An 18,666-nucleotide genomic window follows, 5' to 3' on the forward strand; every position below is an offset into this window, starting at 1 on the left:
ATCGTAAATATGCAACTATTGGCGATACCATAGTGGCCGTGGTCAAGGAAGTTGTACCCAACATGTCTCTTAAAAAATCGGAAGTTGTTAGAGCAGTGATAGTTCGTACTCGTAGAGAGTTAAAACAAATAAATGGAATGATTCTAAAATTTGATGATAATGTAGCAGTTGTTGTCAATCAAAAGAGTAATCCAAAAGGAACGAGGGCTTTTGGGCCAGTAGCTAGAGAATCAAAAGAATATGGTCTTACTAGAATAGTTTTGCTAGCTCCCGAAGTGTTGTAACCGAAACAAAAAGTAAGAATGATGAAATGTTAAAGAAATGAGAGTTAAGAATTCAATGAACTTATTACTTTTCTAGAATTTCCAAACAAAAGTGTTGGGTGGATTACAAAACAGAGAGACCGAAATTTAGTAAGATGTGTAAAAATAGATAGATGAATCCTCTTTGTTAATACTTTTGTTAATGCTAAAAGGAACTCTTGTCTTTCACTTCTCTTTGTTTTGTTGTATTATTGAAATACATGATATCTTCTCAGATTCATCCATTATAACGATGGAACCAATTAGTTAAATCCGAGTAATTGGCGATTAGTCACGTAATGCAAGGCGAATCTTGATTCATCAACATGAAAAAAATCTCGGGTAGGATTCATCTTGTCAAATAAAAATAACAATTTGGAATCCCTTTTGAGAGTAAATAACTATTGATTGATATGCTATGAATAATGATATAATTTCTGCCGCAATCACTACTTTCCGAAATGGAAATATGAGGAAAAGCCCAGTGATTAGGATACCTGCTACAGGAACGACAAGAGGTATTGGAAGGGTTCTGCCAGAGGAAGGTTTTGTAAAAAGCATAGCGGAACACAAAGAAAATCAACAATATTTTTTAGATATAGGTCTTAAATACAGAGGTAGGAAGAGAAAAGCTTATATAATAGCTATCCAACGCATTAGTAAACTTGGGTTAAGAATCTATTCGGATCACCGAGGGATTCCGAGAATTTTGGGTGGTATGGGAATCACGATTTCATCAACATCCCGTGGAATTATGACAGATCGGGATGCTAGACAGAAAAAAATTGGTGGAGAAATAGTGTGTTGTATTTATTGATGAAAGAAATTTATTTGTTAAAGTGTTTGTGTGAGCGCCCCCCAAAAAAAGCGTATTTATTTTTTCTCATAAAGATTTTAGCAATATGCAACGATTCAATGTAAATACCAAAGTTAAAAATGCCGAAATAAAAGAAGGATTACTTCTAAATGATGAAGAAACAAGATCTGATTGATATAGAAGGGACAGTCACGGAATCACTTCCTAATGCAATGTTTTGAGTATGCTTAGACAATGGATGTCAAGTCTTGACTCACATATCAGGAAGAATCCGACGTAATTACATAAGAATACCGCCGGGAGATTGAGCGAGGGTCGAATTAAGTCCTTATGATCTTACCAAGGGACGAATCACGTATCGCCTCAAGAATAAGCAAATAAATGATACTTAAATGAAATTTTGACTATTCAATGTTTATTGAGTTTTCAATTAATAGATTTTCTTTTCTAATCGTGAGGAAGCAAAGGGAAGGGTTAGGGCATCCATCAAGGAAGAGAGGCTTGCACGGTTCATAACACGAACTTATTAAATCAACCTGGAGTTACAGATATGAAAATTCGTGCCTCTATTCGAAAAATGTGTGAAAAGTGTCAATTGATCCATAGATGGAGACAAATTATGGTGATATGTTTTAACCCGAGACACAAATAGAGGCAGGGGTGACGGTGCACCAGACAAAAATTAGAATAAGCTAGGATAATCAATTCATCATGAATAACCAACTAAATATGACGAAATATCAAAAAAAGAATCGTTCACGGAAGGGGAAGCGCAGCCTACCGAAAGGAATTTTTCATATTCACGCAGGCTTTAATAATACCATCGTTACTATTACGGATGTTCGAGGATAAGTCGCCCTTTGGTGCTCGACGGGTGTTTCTAGATTCAAAGGCACACGAAAGGGTACACCATTTGCTGCTCAGACTACAACCGAAAATGTCATCCAATCATCGATCGACCGGGGTGTTAAACAAGCGGAAGTAATGATAAGTGGACTTGGTCCGGGAAGGGACACGGCTCTACGAGCTATTCGTCGAAGTGGTGTAACCCTCAGTTTCGTCCGTGATGTGACCCCAATGCCCCATAATGGATGCACATCTCCAAAAAAAAGACGTGTCTGAGTTTTGAATATGTTATTAAACAGGGAAGGATTTCAGTATGACTCAAAATGGAATCTCGATTTCTGGTCAAACAGTACAATGTAAATGTGTCGAATCCAAAATAGAAACTGATCGTCTTTATTACAGCCGCTTCGCTGTATCCCCCTTTAAACGTGGACAGGCTGGTATTGTGGGAATTGCAATGCGTAAGGCTTCGTTGGGAGAAGTAGAAGGCACAAGTATAACATATGCCAAATTCAGGGGAGCGGTGCACGAGTATTCTACTATAATGGGTATTTAAGAGACAATTCATGATATTTTAGTTAATCTGAAAGAAACTGTATTTAGAAGTGATTCTCGTCATATTCAAAAGTCATAGTATACATCCATTTGAAAGTCCTAAAGAAATTGGGGAAATATCATTCATTGAAACATGGACCGATGGTAGTATGACCCCAAGTGAAGCACTTTATGAGGCTTCCAAAAATCTCATAGATTTGTTTGATCCCTTTCTGCAAATGAAACAAAATGCTAATTGTTTTGAAAGCAATGATATTATTTTCAGCTGCACAAGAACATCTTCTTCTCATTGGAATGACATGGATAAATCAGCTAGGGAAGCTACATCAAAGAATACATTCATTGATCAATTAGAATTACCTGCTAGAGTCTATCATTATCTCAAAAGATCTAATATAAATATAGTTTTAGATTTATTGGATTACAGTCAAGAGGATTTGCAAAAAAGTAAAAGTTTCAGAAAGAGATCCGTTGACCTAAAAACACCATCCGATTTCAGAGTGGCCTGATCAAACTCAAAAATCTCGCCCAGTTGGGCACGTCTAGCATGTTTCTTAACCGAAACAGGATCGTCGAAGGTAGCACCATCCAGCTCACCACCGTAAAACTTAACAGTGACACCCACTTGTTCAACACTATATTTGGATTCCGCCCACCTGAGTGGAACATCGGCTCTCACAACACCTTCCCCATCTACTAGCACTACCGGGAATGTTTCAAAAAATGTTGGCATATGACGTACAAACAATTCGTGACCTTCCCTATCTTTGAAACTGGCGTGACCTAGCCAACCAACAGCTATTCCGTCACCATTGTCCATTGCACCTGCTCTGAACAAACCACCCTTAGCGGGATTATTACCAATATAATCGCAGAAAGCTAATTTCTCGGGAATCTTGGACTAGGCTTCCGATAAGCTTTAGTTTTTGGATCTACTGGCACGAATTCGCCTATCTATTTCTTGTTGGAAATATCCTTGATCCCATTGGTAGCGAGTGGGACCAAATAATTCAATGGGAGTAGCGGCGGAACTGTACCACATGGTTCCGGAAACTACAAAAGCAGCGAAAAAAACAGCGGCTATGCTACTGGACAAAACGGTTTCAACATTTCCCATTCGTAAAGCTTTGTATAATCGTTGAGGGGGACGAACACTGAGATGGAATAGACCGGCTAATATGCCTAACACGCCCGCTGCAATGTGGTGAGAGGCTATTCCTCCAGGAACGAATGCGTCGAAACCCTCGGCTCCCCAAGACGGGTCTACATGTTGTACCTTTCCCGTTAACCCATAGGGATCTGATACCCAGATACCGGGACCAGATAGACTAGTTATGTGAAATGCTCCAAAAGCAAAACATAGTACTCCCGACAAGAAGAGATGAATACCAAATATTTTGGGTAAATCTAAGGAGGGTTTTCCCGTATGATCGTCGCGGAATAGGTCCATTTCCCAATAAACCCAATGCCAGATAGAAGCTAGAAATAATAAACCGGACAGTACGATGTGAGCTGCCACTACACCTTCATAGCTCCAGATACCCGCATCGGTTATAGTGTCTCCAGTAATGCCCCAACCTCCCCATGACTTTGTGATTCCAATACGTGTCATAAATGGTATAACAAACATACCCTGTCTCCACATCGGATCAAGAACCGGGTCGGATGGATCAAAAACCGCTAATTCATAGACAACCATTGAACCGGCCCAACCAAAAACTAAAGCAGTGTGCATTAAATGCATAGAAATTAAACGACCGGGATCATTTAGTACAACAGTGTGAATACGATACCAAGGCAAACCCATGGAAAACCCATTTTTGTTTGGAGATAAATGAATGCTGTGCAACTTTCTTTAGCGCCACGGATATACTATGTAGGAAGGAAAAAAAACAAAGAATTGACAAGTACTACTTTCTCAATTTGGAATCGAGATCCAGTTAGGCACAGGTATAGACAGAAAATGACCCTGAATGCGCAGGAATTCGGGCGGGTTGCAGCAATAGCCAAACCCCTTATTCTTGTTCTTCCAGCGGGAATAAATCCATGAATATTTTACCATTAACATGCTTTATGTAACAATGCGGAGATTCTTTGCATATCCGCAGCACAAAATTCTCCGGATTCCTAACTGTTTTAGCATTTCCAGCAAAGTCCACATCAATCCTTTTCTTTTGGATCCGATTCTGACAGGCTATGTTACAATGGAGCATACACCCTAATTCTTTCTGGATCTCATGTTTTCGTTCCAGAGATCAATACAAATTTTTTCTTATTAGTCCATGGCAATTGGCGTTCCAAAAGTGCCCTTTCGTCTATCTGGGGAAGAGGACGCAGTTTGGGTAACATGTAGAACAACTAATCGATTAAAGCTGGGCTAACACACTACTTTTTTATTACTTAGCATATGATTAGGATGTCAAAATGTCTTTGTACCATCTAAAATTAATCAGCTTTTGAAGCAAAAAACCTAGCAAGATTTTCACTTCTGAATCATTTTTGAATCCACGGCTAATGGAGACTAACAGATTGTCAAGGCTTCGTTTGTTAATTCTGCAGAATCTATAATAACGAGATAAAGTACTCTAAAATTAATAGATACAAATAGTGGAATCAAGTGGAAAAAGGGGGCCTCGATTCATCCATCCTACACGTGCGGATGTCGTTTGGATCGCCACCCCCGGAGTGGAAAATGAGCCCAAAGATTCTTCTCATGAGCACCTAATTTCAAGAAAGAATGGATTGGTAGAAAGAGGCATGTTTCTCAGTGCGCCAATCACAAAGTGGTTCAAGATCATTGAGAAATAAAGAAAAAAGAGACACACACAAAATTGAACCAAGAATAAAAGAACCAGGGATTTGTAGAAATGGAAAGATTCGGTACAAGAACTATCTTTGTATTGCTCCTTAAGATTGTAAATAAAAAAGGGAGGGGGTTTTACTAATTTTTCTTACATATTCATCTTACTGTTTCTATTTATTTCTATACATTCTGGAATCTAGGGGGCCGTATGTTTTTAACGAGGCTCGTACGGTTCTGCGGGGGGGGGGGGGGGGGGGGGAGAGGACCTATCCTGACCAACCGGCTTTATCGGGAAAGACTACTATTTTTGGGTCAACAGGTAGACGATGAGATTGCAAATCAATTGATTGGTATTATGATGTATCCGAATGGAGAGGACGAAAGCAAGGATACGTACTTATATGTGAATTCACCTGGTGGAGCTGTGTTAGCAGGAATATTAGTCTATGATGCTATGCAGTTCGTGGTACCAGATGTATATACAATTTGTATGGGATTAGCCGCTTCTATGGGTTCTTCTATCCTAACCGGTGGGGAAATCACCAAACATATAGCACTGCCTCACGCTTAGCGCCAATGATTTGTATGGCTTTATACTATGCCTTCACCCAATAAATTTCAGATGATTTGGGTAATCATAGCATGGCATTAGGAACCCGGTGAAATTCTTTCGGGTGAGTTTCAGAAGAAAAGATCAGAATCATGTGATATTGAAGTTATTAAACAATTTGATAAAATCATTCATTTGCTGAACAATTTCATTTTTATAAAAATTGAGAGTTTAGCGTCACAAAACTAAAAATAGGATTCACTCAATTTCTCCTTTCGGGAAGATTTTTTTTCAAAATGCAAGGAAATTCTTTGTGACTGGTGATGTATCGGTACAGCTTCCTACAACTTACCGACTATATAAAAAAGTATCCATACCAAACTTTGGGATTGCTGGAAGGATAAAGCAATGGAACCATCATAGTACTTAAGGAAAGGATGGTCCATAGTATCTATGAGAAACAAATCCTAGACTAAATAGTATAAAAAGTAAGGGTTCTAAATAGGTGCAATTTATAGATACTTTCGTCTTTTTGAAAAATTTTCCCTCATCTAAGAAAAAGCCGTATGCAAAATCATCTGCTCGTACGGTTAATTCCAATTAGAATGAGTCCACTTACTACATTAGGGTCATGATCCACCAGCCTGCTAGTTCTTATTATGACGGACAAGCAGGGGAGTGCGTCACAGAAGCAGAAGAAGTGTTAAAACTTCGTGATTGTATTACTAGAGTTTATGTACAAAGAACCGGCAAACCCTTATGGATGATTCCCGAGGATATGGAGAGAGATGTTTTCATGTCATCGGAAGAAGCAAAGAATTACGGGATTGTAGATTTTGTAGCGTCAGACAATTCTACAGATTCAAACTTATATGGTAAGTTGTTGCTAACCAATAAAACACCATGGGGGGAAATCAATAAATATTTTGGCATGAAAAAGAAAGAGAATTTAAAAAAACAGACCGGGGGGTGGAAGCTCTTCTTCTCTTGCAAATACTAAGGCTTCATCTTAGTGATCTTCTTATTCTATCCTCTTCCAAGGATTAACAGTAAGATTCTGATAGGAATCAAGAGACAGTACTAAAGGATTGGTTCATTTTCTTTTCAAGCCCGTTTGTCAAGTCCGTTCCTATAGATTACTACTCCTCCCACTGCTTGTCCAGCTACATGCATATAATTTTTCCTAATAATAAATCTGATTTTGGGGATATTTCAAAAAATCACCACGGTTAGGAATATTCTGAACCAATCATTTTATTTGTTCGAACTACGCCAACCAACCAACAACTTATTAGAAAAGCAAGACAGCCAATTAAGGGGGGAACAAAATCCCCAGCTCTTCGGGGGTGTCCTCAGCGATGAGGGGTATGTACTAGGGTGTATGTGTGACATGTTTGAATCAAAAATTCATAAGCGGCCTGAAGGAAGGGTAATCCTTCCTATTGGAAAGAATGAGTCGACGATTTTTCATCCGTTTCTTTCGATGAGAAACGCAAATTCATGGTTACAACCGATGCAAATCCGATCTTCTCAATATGAGAAGAAGCCTAATTTATCATCGATGACAAAGTGTAATCTTTAAGCGAAGTAATAGAAACGGGTCTCTTTTTTATCTACCCATCACCCCGCAATGACAATAATCACGAATCAACGATTTTGCCAACTTCTGGGATGAAGCACCGTTACTACACATGTAATCTTTTCCTTTTTGTTTAGGATTTATCCATACTCTGTCTATCATAGGGGATCGGGTAGAGCCGAAGTTTGGTAGAAGTACGATTTACCAACAACAATTTCCTTTTAATTAATCTTGGAGGAATCTCAAGCTCCGGTGCATAGGGAGGATCCGTCTGTCACAAAAATGCCATGGAAACTGTGAAATACAGAAGAGCTTCTGGTATAATCTCAACCCTTTTTGTTTAGGGAGTATTTAGTTCAAAATGTTTTTCTTGAGTAGGAAAGTCAGAGAAGCAAAAGCTGTTGGAGTATCTAGTTCCCACATCAGATATAAAGCTTTCTGTGTGTACCAGACAACTTTTTCTTTTCTACGTCGATATTGACTATGTATTTTATGTGTAATTCAAGTGCGTATCATGTTGAATAAAGAATCTAATGAATGATAAATGAGTAATGCGAAGAAACAGAATCAATGTATAATCAATAGTTTCATTATTAATAGAGTATTAATAAACTGATTTGATTTTAGAAAAACTTGATTTTTGATGGGGGTAGGCATTGAATGACCAGGGTAAAACACGGATCTGTGGCTCGAAAGCGTCACGAAAAGAGTCTCAAAAAAGCATCCGGATTTCTCGGGGCTGGTTCCAAATTGTTCAGAACGGCAAACCAACAAGGAATAAAAACACTATCCTATGCTTATTCAGATAGAAAGAATCGAAAAAGAGAATTTCACCATTTGTGCGTAACCAGAATCAACGCAGCGGCAAAAAAAAAAGGGATCAGTTATAGTACTATGATCCACTTTTTGTACAAAAACCAAGTTTGTTTAAATCGCAAAACACTTGGACAGGTAGCTACTCTAGATGCTGAGTGTTTCTCCTCGCTCGCACAGGCGATTTGTACACAAATTTCTTGATCAACATTTGACCTCTTCGGATGATGTTTTCAATACTTACTTCCCCAGAGAGGTCAAATGGGTAGTAACAAGGTCTGTTTATTCCGCTACAAGGCCGTCAATTTTGATTTGCTCCTACTCAACCCGTTTCTTCTTTTCATTAACAAAATATTCTTTTTAGAGAATGATTTGACTCTTTGAGACCTATAAGTCAATCCCAGTTTCTGAACTATCTAGTTCTCGTTACTAGAAAAGGGTAGTAAAGCTAAAATACGAGCACGTTTAATAGCAACCACTCCTAAACGCTGTTGCTTCGGGTTAACCTATTTATTCGTCTTGATAGAATCTTTCCCGGTTCACTGACAAATCGACGTAGTAAGTTTATATTTTTATAATCAATAATATCTTCACATCAGATAGATGGAAAACGTCTGCGGGAAGATTGCATCAAATTATTCATAGCTCTGTTCCTCTTTTCTTTTCGTATAAGGTGGTTATGAATGCTACATACCATTCATTTTCCAACAACCGATTTGTTGTGAATGAATCATTTTTTTAATTCTTTGTGAACAGTATGCTCGTAACAGCAGGGACGATACTTCCTCAATTCTAGTCGAGTAGGCATATTGCGACAATTCTTGCGCGTAGTATATCGGGAAATACCCGGATATTTTTTATTTGCCCCTCAACGAGCACAAGCGGTGCATTCCAAAATAATAGTTACCCTCGCATCTTTACTCTTAGTCATAGCATCACATGAAATTGATTTAGATTAATTGGGAGTAAGAGGAAAATGAAAAACATTTAAGTAAGTGTTTTTCTAACACTCACAAATTTATGCAAGAATTTATCTGCTATCGGTCAAAGAGTCGTAAATGACTCATTTAATTAGAAAATTGGGTATTTTCCCATTTTGTTGAATTGCTCGCTACTCAATCGACTAGTAGAATGGGACCACCAAAGCATCTGGAAAGAATCGATTGATTTCTATTAATGAACTAGCTAACAACCCAAACCATATTGTAGCAAGGACTGGAGCCGTTGATAAGTAAATCTTAAAGTCCCGCATCGGGCAATCTCCTTCTTTTTTTTTTCTCCATCTCCTATTAAACTTCCTACACTTTATTCCCTCTCTTCTTTCCACTCACTTGAAAATAATTAGATAGAAATCTAGGAAATGAAATTACGATCAACAAAATTATAAAAAAAAATTGAACCCATTTTCATCTAAGGAGGAAACGAAAAATGATAAGCAACAACTTATGTTGTATATAATCTATATTTGTATTCAGTAGCCAAATTTGCCAACCATCGGCTATAATGATTTGATTAGAGTCCTACCGATGTTGAAACACTGACCAAACATGGAGGTTAATAGGGATGTAGCGCAGCTCGGTAGTGCATTTGTTTTGGGTACAAAATGTCGCGGGTTCAAATCCTGCCATCCCTATCTTTTACGTGATTACAACGGATTGTCCATACAGTCAAAAATGGGAAACACAACTATCCAACGCTTTGTCTTGTTTCTTTCTTTTCAATAGCTTTTCATAGTTTTTCCCGTTTTGTTTCTTCTTTGTCCCATAAAATATTTCTAATTCAATCCGGTACCCCCCCCAAAAAAAAACTAAAATATTAGTAATATGTATCAAGAAGCGCCTTTAGTTCAGTCTGGTAGAATGCGGGTCTCCAAAACCCGATGTCGTAGGTTCGAATCCTATAGGGCGCGTCTACAAAAATATATAAATCAAAGTGAATAAAAAAACGGATTTTTGTGAACCTAGGGTTAATATAAAAAAAATTCCGTCTATTTATCTACTTAGATGATCTGTTCCATAAATTCTTATATAGGCTTTGAGAGTGATGACGGAGAGACAACAGATGGGCAGAATTGGGGGAAAACCTAAAAGCATAAAGAAGATTTCATTGTTTTATTAACGAATATCCAGTTGATCACCACGTCGATATTGTAAATACGCAGTTACAAACGATCCAGCCAAAGTTATTGGGATTAATCCTAACACAATTCTGGATAATAATGCTTCAACCATTTGAGTTTATTAAAAGAATATTGAGGTAAAAATACTCACAGTAGTAAATTCCATAGTAATTAATACTAGGTAAGTACATTGAATTACTAGGAGCTAAAAACTCCCCTTTGTTTCTTTCCACTTTTTATTCACATTTTTAATTTACAAAAGTTGGATTCTATTCGATCCAATAAATAATATTTATAAGTTTACTATTAATACGCACAGCAAAAATCCAAAATAGCTTATTGAAATAAAAATGGATTAAAACACTAAATAAAACTATGGGATAGATTAGTATACAATTTCAAGAAGTTATTCATTAACTAAAAAATGTGAAATTAGTAGTATTTGAAAATTAGAAGAATTGTATAGCAATAATGTTTTTTAAATGTTTGAAAAAAACTTATTTTAGGAAAAGTTTGCTTTACCGACGACAGCCGGGACGTACCCAATTTCAACCTTCGGAAGGTCCTCTGTAATCTTCTTACTTGGAATGTCAAATAACGAATTGATTAACATTGGTCATGGGCTATGACAATACAGCAATTCCGGTTCATCCGTTAGAAAAGCATGTCACAAAATTGACAAGCAGCGCCTGGGATGTGTCCCGCGCCTTCCTTAGACCATCGTATCGAAATGAGGACCACCTGCTGGAGCAGAATAAGCATTTAAAACACTTTTTTGATACTTTCCTCCCTGCATCAAGGATGCATAATGCGCTATGATAGTGAATTGTAGAATCGAGTGATGAACAAGACAAAAAAAGGTATGATCTCTACGTTGCATAAATGAAGGGTCTTCTCATAGTAAGTAATCGATATCCTTGGAGTGATCATTCCAGAAAGGAAAGATAGATTCAAATGCCAATTAATTTACCTATCAACTTTGACAGTGGATACTTAGCAAGATTTTCATTTTCGAGGAAAATCTAGAGGAGGAGACTCAAAGAAATTGTTCAACGAGATTATAGATGGGATTTAGATGTCCCGGAAATACGTAAAGGATCTTCATCCTCAAACGTGTTGGGATGTTACTCGAGGAATGAACTGTACCTAAGATTACCCACCTTAGGATACCTACAAAAATTCTATATGAACTATGCATAAAATAAACAAATGAATATTGACACTAGCTTATCTTTGGTGACATAGGTCTGAACTTCTTTCTCTACGAAAGAACCTCAAAATCAATAGAAAATATCGATATGATCAACGATAATTTTTTTGTGAAAAAAAAGGAAAAGGTTAACCACTTTGAAAAAACTTTAAGAAAAGATTGGCGTGATGAACACAACACGGTCATCATTGTGCCTCGTGATTTACACTAGCTGTCGTCTCACTAGAATACTTTGATTTCGTTTAATTCCAATCTTGCCGCTTCGGGGAAGGGCTAGCTATACTAATCCAGTATGTTTCCAATATACCCTTGGTATTATAATGACAACTTAATCAGGGTTAGCAAGATGTTCTTGCCTGGTGAGTTTTATTACACCTCTCATATCAATACTTCCAATTCCTTATTTATACTACAACACAGTACGGAGCAAAGCATGTCTGGAAATACGAGAACGCCCCTTTGCTGACATTATCACCAGTATTCGATACTGGGTTATCCACAGCATCACTATACCTTCACTGTTCATTGATGGCTGCTTATTTGTCAGTACAGGTTTAGCCTATGATGTCTTCGGAAGCCTCACCCAAACGAGTATTTTACAGAAACCCGGCAAGAAGTTTCTTTGATAACTGGTCGTTTTGACTTATTAGAACAAGTTGATGCATTCACCAGATCTTTCTAGGAGCTACCAATGACTCTAGACAGAACCTATCCGATCTTTACCATTAGATGGTTGGCCGTTCACGGATTAGCTATACCCATGGTTTTCTTCTTGGGATCAATATTAGCAATGCAATTCATTCAACGATAGTATGTCCTTACATGAGCTTCGAATCCATGACACAACCAAATCCGAACAAACAAAGCGTAGAATTAAATCGTACAAGCCTTTATTGGGGACTCTTGCTGATCTTTGTACTTGTTGTTTCATTCTCTAATTATTTTTTCAATTAAATATTGAAATGATTTATCAACATTGATTGGGAATTACTGGCATACCAACCACTTATGACTGTTCATGTCTCGAGTCGCGACCAGATAATGAGACTAAGAATATGGCTGGGGGAGGATAGGAGAAACGACCAATTCCACTGGAAGGATTTCCCTGTGGCTAGTAGGTACTGTAGCCGGTATACTCGTAATTGGTTTAATGGGAATATCTTTTTATGGGGCTTATTCCGGATTGGAAATCTCTTTATTCCACCTGAAATACTCCAAATGTAGACGGGGAAACCAGAATGATTGGCAAAATACGTCATTTGGCTGATCTCCATATAATTCAAAAAAAAAAAAAGAAAAAAGAAATCATGCATTTGATCATATAACCTATTAATCTGTGATGGCATCAATTTGTGAATCAAATTACTGATTAAATAGCTTTTCTAAATAATACATCAATTTTTTGCGATTCAATCAAAATTGAAAAAATAACAATTCGATCAATTCTCCAGCAGAGAATCGATTGAGGTTTAGTAAACGGTAATTCTAATTATTCTTAATGAAAATGAAAGAGTGGTACCTGATTAGTATTGGGCTCCTTCTTTCTACAATTCCAAATTGAAAAAAAAAAGAGACAATTCTTCAAGGGGAATGATTCAATGAAATTAGTTACGTGAGTTTCCCTATAATCCTAGTACCAATTAAGTGATGGAACTGCAAGTTTGTACCCGATAGAATCACAAGCAAATCTTAAATAGTTTGCTTAGTGCTACGTCAAACAAAGGACGAAAAAAAAAGAAAGAAGAAAATGATGGGTAAGGTACAAAGTAAGTTCGAAAATTCATCTCTGCCAATTGCACTTTTTCAAACTGTTTTTTCTTTAGTACTAAGAATATCTGCGCCAAGGTAACCAAGGCAAAAAATATTAGAAGACCCTGAATGCGTGATGGATCTTGAAGCACAATCTCTGCTTCCCCTTGACCAAATCCACCAACATTAGGGTTGTTTGTCAATGGCTGATCAACCCTAACAGATTCACCTTTTGAAACAATGAGTTCAGGTCCGGGGGGTAAAACATCAATGACTTTGCGCCCCTCAGACATTCCTTCAATAGTAATCTCGTATCCTCCCTTTCCCTCCTTGCGTGCTATCTTCTTTATCCTTCCAGTTGTCAAAGCATTATAAACCGTGTTATTGCTTTTGCTTCCATCGGGGTATATTTGTCCCCTTCCTCTATTTCCCCCAGCATAGATAGGATATTTCAAAAAATAGGTTCCTTTACTAGTCGTAGGATCCGGCGAAAGAATTGGAAAGACGATTTCACGATATGATTTACCCGGAACCGGACCTATCACAATTATATTTGTTTTCTCGGGATGGTAGATCTGAAACAAGAGTTTTCCCAATTTTTCTTTCAGCTCAGTTGGGATACGTTCAGGAGGGGCTAATTGGAATCCCTCGGGTAAAACAAGGATAGCACCAACATTCAAGCCTCCTTTTTACCATTTGCAAGAACGTATTTTATCTACGTATCATAGGGGATCTTAACAACTGCTTCAAATACAATATTGGGAAGAACAGATTGTGGTACCTCAATATCAATAGGTTTTTTGGCTAAGTGGCAATTGGCACATACGATACGTCCAGTAGCTTCGCAAGGATCCTCATAATTCTGTTGCGCAAAAATTGGATACGCATTTGCTACGAATGGATAATTTACTTCTTTACTAATTATTGCTAATAGAAGTGAGATCAACCATTTATTTATCCAAATGTTAGGAATATCTTTGTGCATAATTTGATGATTAGTACTTTGATTAGTTTGGGAGACAGGTCAAACTCTAAGCAAGGCTGGAGTATTGTCCTGCACTTGAGGACCCAAACTATGTGTATACTTTGGTGTAGATATTATGTGAGTGCCCATGCATACTTAGATATTACATAGGTAGAAGACCATGGACTGGTTTCACCTAATGACGTGTGGATTAATCAAAGTCATTCCGGATGGGAAGAAGTATACGTGGAGACAGGATAGCCTATTATTACAAAAAGGAACCCATTTTTCAATGGGTGGGGGAATGGAAAAAAAAAAAGAGTTAGAACCGAAAAAAAAAGAAAAATGTACTTTCCCGGAAGAATCAGGGTAATCCATGGTTGGGATATAAGTAAAAAACGTAGCAGAATGAAAATCATTCGTTCATTGTGTGATAAGTCGCTACGATTGAAGGCGAAACGTGATTCAAGTGACGGAAGATCCAATATTTAAAAACTATATCTGAAATAACTGGATAGGTTGATACGAAGCAAGAAATCACATATTTGTTACGAGCAAGCCCCAAACGCTCTAGGAAATAACCTGTGAGAATTTCCCAGCCATGGGGGGAATGAAAACCAACACACGAATCAGTTAATGAAGGGATAAAGAACGCTTTCATGGTGTCATTCAAACTATAAAATAACTCTTGAATCCACGAATTTGGAACAGCAAGTCTTCTTTGACCCGTTGCAAATAAAAAGATTAAGGTGATAATACTAGTAATATCGGTTTATAAACGCAAGATTGTTTGAATATTGGCTTCATTATACATCACCACGGATTGAATTGTTTCGTTGCAGGCATCCGTATCGCAATTCCACAATTGAATACGGTTAGAATCTCCCATCGTTTCATTCAACCACAATAATCCCTCGATTTCTTGAAGTCGACTTAGAGCCCTTTCTTCTTGAAAGGAGTTGATAAATATTTGTGGCTAAGACGTACTCCAGAAGTGTCTAATCCAAGGTTCTAGAAATCTCTTTTTTATAAAAATTGTAATTAGAAAGGGAAAGATCATTAAATATCCAATATATTTTATAGAGGATAATGCTTGATACCTAGCCAGTTGAAAATTGTGAAGCACCAATGGACTCGGATGATTCGTTAATTCTGCTTGAAATTTGGATAAAGTACGATTTATGGATCGTGGTATGAAGCTTGTAGATTCATATGTTGTTGTCCCGCTGGAAGAGTCGATTGATTCATCGACCGCAACTTCTTTCTTCAAGGGATCATGAACTCGGGATGTCGGGGAAATCATACGGTAATAATCTTCTATATTATTTGAATTATTTAAGAAAAGTTCAATCCAAGCTAATTTTCGATTCATTTCCTCAAAAAAAAATTCCATTTCTGATCCATATTTTTTGGCTGAACCACAAGGAGAATGTGTCGATCGATATTTCTGAGATAAGGGGCTTGACGGGAGAGGGGAAGTCTCTAAAAGACAAAACGGAGATATCGTGTGATAATATCTATTTCTTTGTTGAGATTTCTTCCTCAAAGATACGCTGCTTTCTTTGAGATCATCGTCTCGAGACCCAACCACCCATGATTGAAATCACTTACTCTCAAAAAAAAGTTCTAAATTGTTCCAGATTTTTGATAAAAAGAAATTTATTCGACACTCTAAAAGACTCCAATATATGATACATAGATACATTTTCTGTATTACTGTGTTTTTCTGAACCTTTGCAGATTGCGCCCATCTACCATAATTCGTCGATGATTCTATTTGTCGATGGAACAAGTCTCCTTTCCGCAGATATTTGATTTGTTTGCTAATCTCATAAGCTCGACCCAAGGAACGATTCGGGGCCTTATAGAACCATTGAAGCAGTTTCCGACAATATAGTTCCATATTTTGCTCACTTGCCGAGAGACAGAAAGAATCTTAGGGATCTATAACTAGCCGAGCTGATTTCTATAACTAAATCCTAAGGGAGTTTTAACCAAGTGGCAAAGCGCTTAAAACATCTATCTATCTATCTACTATAAATAGGTGATGTTATATAATTGGGTAGACATCAAAAACATATATGCGTGTCTCATGAAAAAAGAATTGATTCTAAGGTGGTAATACAAGTATAGGAATACATGTGTCTATGCTTGCCCTTGTATGCATCTAAACCTTCAATTAAAAATCCTGAAAGCTTTCGATTGATACGCGTAGAAAACGGGCAGGTTCAGCAGCTTTTTCTTCCATTTCGTCAAAAGATGAATTTTCACCGATACAAGTAAGCGGAATATTTTGTTGACCCCTCACTTTTGGGTACATGATCTGACAGGGGTAAGGACCTTCCCTAGTTTCTAATCCAACTGCTTGAATATCTCTTAGTAAAAGTCGGATACAAATGCAGCAGTTCCTTCTAGGGAAACCACATCGAAAAATTAATAAAAGTCCTTCTCGTTTGTCAAACAAATTATATCCACTATCCACATCCCATAACATGGTGCAGCACAAGTAAAACCCGAGAAAAAGACCCACGGTACCATAAAAGAACATCACAACACCTTGTGGAATGAAAACAATTTGTTCGGACGAAAGCAAGGAAACCGAATCCTTTCCAATATAACTGGAAATTCCGACCAGTGAGAAGCCCAGCGAGCCAAAAACAGGGATGCAAGACCAATAGAAATTACTGGATGTGCGAGAACCTTTGACAAAATCTATTTGAATCCGTTTGGATTGACGAACCGTTGCTACTCCCCCACTTTATTCCATCATAAAGAATTCCATCTAGTTATTTATTATTTCTGAGTCTTGCTCGTATCCGTGTTTCCAGTTCATTCTATTTTTGGAAACACAAGCCTATTGTGGAATAAGTCCCTCTTTTCTACTTATTCATTCACTTTAATTGAGAAAACTCGAGAGTTAACGAAGAAAGATAGGGAACAGCTGTGGTTCCTGCATCTCTAAAACCATGTTTGTGTACGCATGTGTGTATATGCGCACACATGCGTACACGATAGACACATAAACTCTAAGTGTCCCTATTTGTCACGGAACCGACCAAACCACTACAAATTGATTCTCTGGAAAAGATGAGATAAACAAGAATTTAGAAGATTTCTTCTTGCTCCACATAAATAAATAAAGAAGCCATGGCAATTGCTGGAAACAACAAACCCACTAGGGGCACAAAAATGGAGGGTAAATAAGACGCTATCATAGTGGGATTACCTCAAGTAGTACAAGGAAACACAATTTTTTCGCTATTTTTGACTTGAATTCATAAGGTTATCGGTCTTTCTAATTTCTAATGATAGTCTTTTTTTCTCACAAAAGAAATAGTTTCTTTGAGTTTTCCTACATTTAAAAAATTTGTTTCTTTATGATTCTGAGATTCGAAATGGAGTAAGGACTTTTCATTTCTTTTTTTTTTAATAGGTTAATAGGTATTTTTGCCCCCACAATCAAATCTAAATTTGATCAAATTTAGATTTGATTGTGGGGGCGGGGGACCAACAGGCATGATCCTCGACAATACCATCCCTTCAAACGGTATCGTAGTTGGCGACAAAGAAAAAATAGAGAGTCCTAAGGGAATAAAGTAGTTAATGATTAATAATTTAGTAACAGATAATTGTTCTTCTTGACAAATGTGAACAAACCGGTGAAAGAAGAGGCAAAATGTAAGTCGAAGAATATTAAAGAGATTGATCTTTTCTACACAGAGCTGAATTGTAAAGCTCAGGAATTTCACTTAAAACACCCTTTAAAAGATTACGTGGAACAATTAAATCAAGTAATCCATGATCAGATAAAGATTCAGCCGTTTGAAACCCATCAAGGATTCTTTGACGCAACGTCTGTTCAGTCACCCTTTTCCCGGCAAATGCTATATATGCTTTGGGATCAGCAATAATAGTGTCTCCTAGCATGCCAAAACTTGCAGTCACACCACCTGTGGTGGGATAAGTAAGAACTGAAATATATAACAACTTATTTTGGATCTGATGAATTTGTAGAGTAGAAGATATCTTAGCCATTTGCATTGGACTCAATGTTCCTTCTTGCATGCGTGCCCCTCCAGAGGCACAGACAACCATGAGGGGTAGGGATCTATTCGTAGCATATTCAACTAAACGAGTAAAATTTTCACCTACTACGGAACCCATGCTTCCTCCCATAAATTGAAAGTCCATAACACCGAGCGCAATGGGTGTTCCGTTTAAATATCCCATACCTGTTTGGACAGCGTCGGTTAAACCTGTTTTTTCCTGTGAACCCGTGATACGGTCCTGATGGGAATCCTCATCGGAGAAACCCAAAACATCTTTTGCAGTCATGTTTTCATCCATTGGAATCCAAGT

General features: G+C 37.5%; 1 non-coding gene across 1 annotated transcript; it reads left to right on the top strand.

Moving 5' to 3' along the window:
* The first annotated feature begins 10,100 nt into the window (after positions 1–10,100).
* TRNAW-CCA (transfer RNA tryptophan (anticodon CCA)) lies at positions 10,101–10,174 on the top strand. The gene has a single exon. It is a non-coding gene; the product is annotated as a tRNA-Trp (tRNA).
* The last annotated feature ends 8,492 nt before the right edge of the window (positions 10,175–18,666 follow it).

The sequence above is a fragment of the Lygodium microphyllum genome, chromosome 30 (assembly GCF_053477565.2).
Source record: "Lygodium microphyllum isolate KBCC chromosome 30, Lygodium_microphyllum_v1.1.10, whole genome shotgun sequence".
Lineage (NCBI taxonomy): Eukaryota > Viridiplantae > Streptophyta > Polypodiopsida > Schizaeales > Lygodiaceae > Lygodium > Lygodium microphyllum.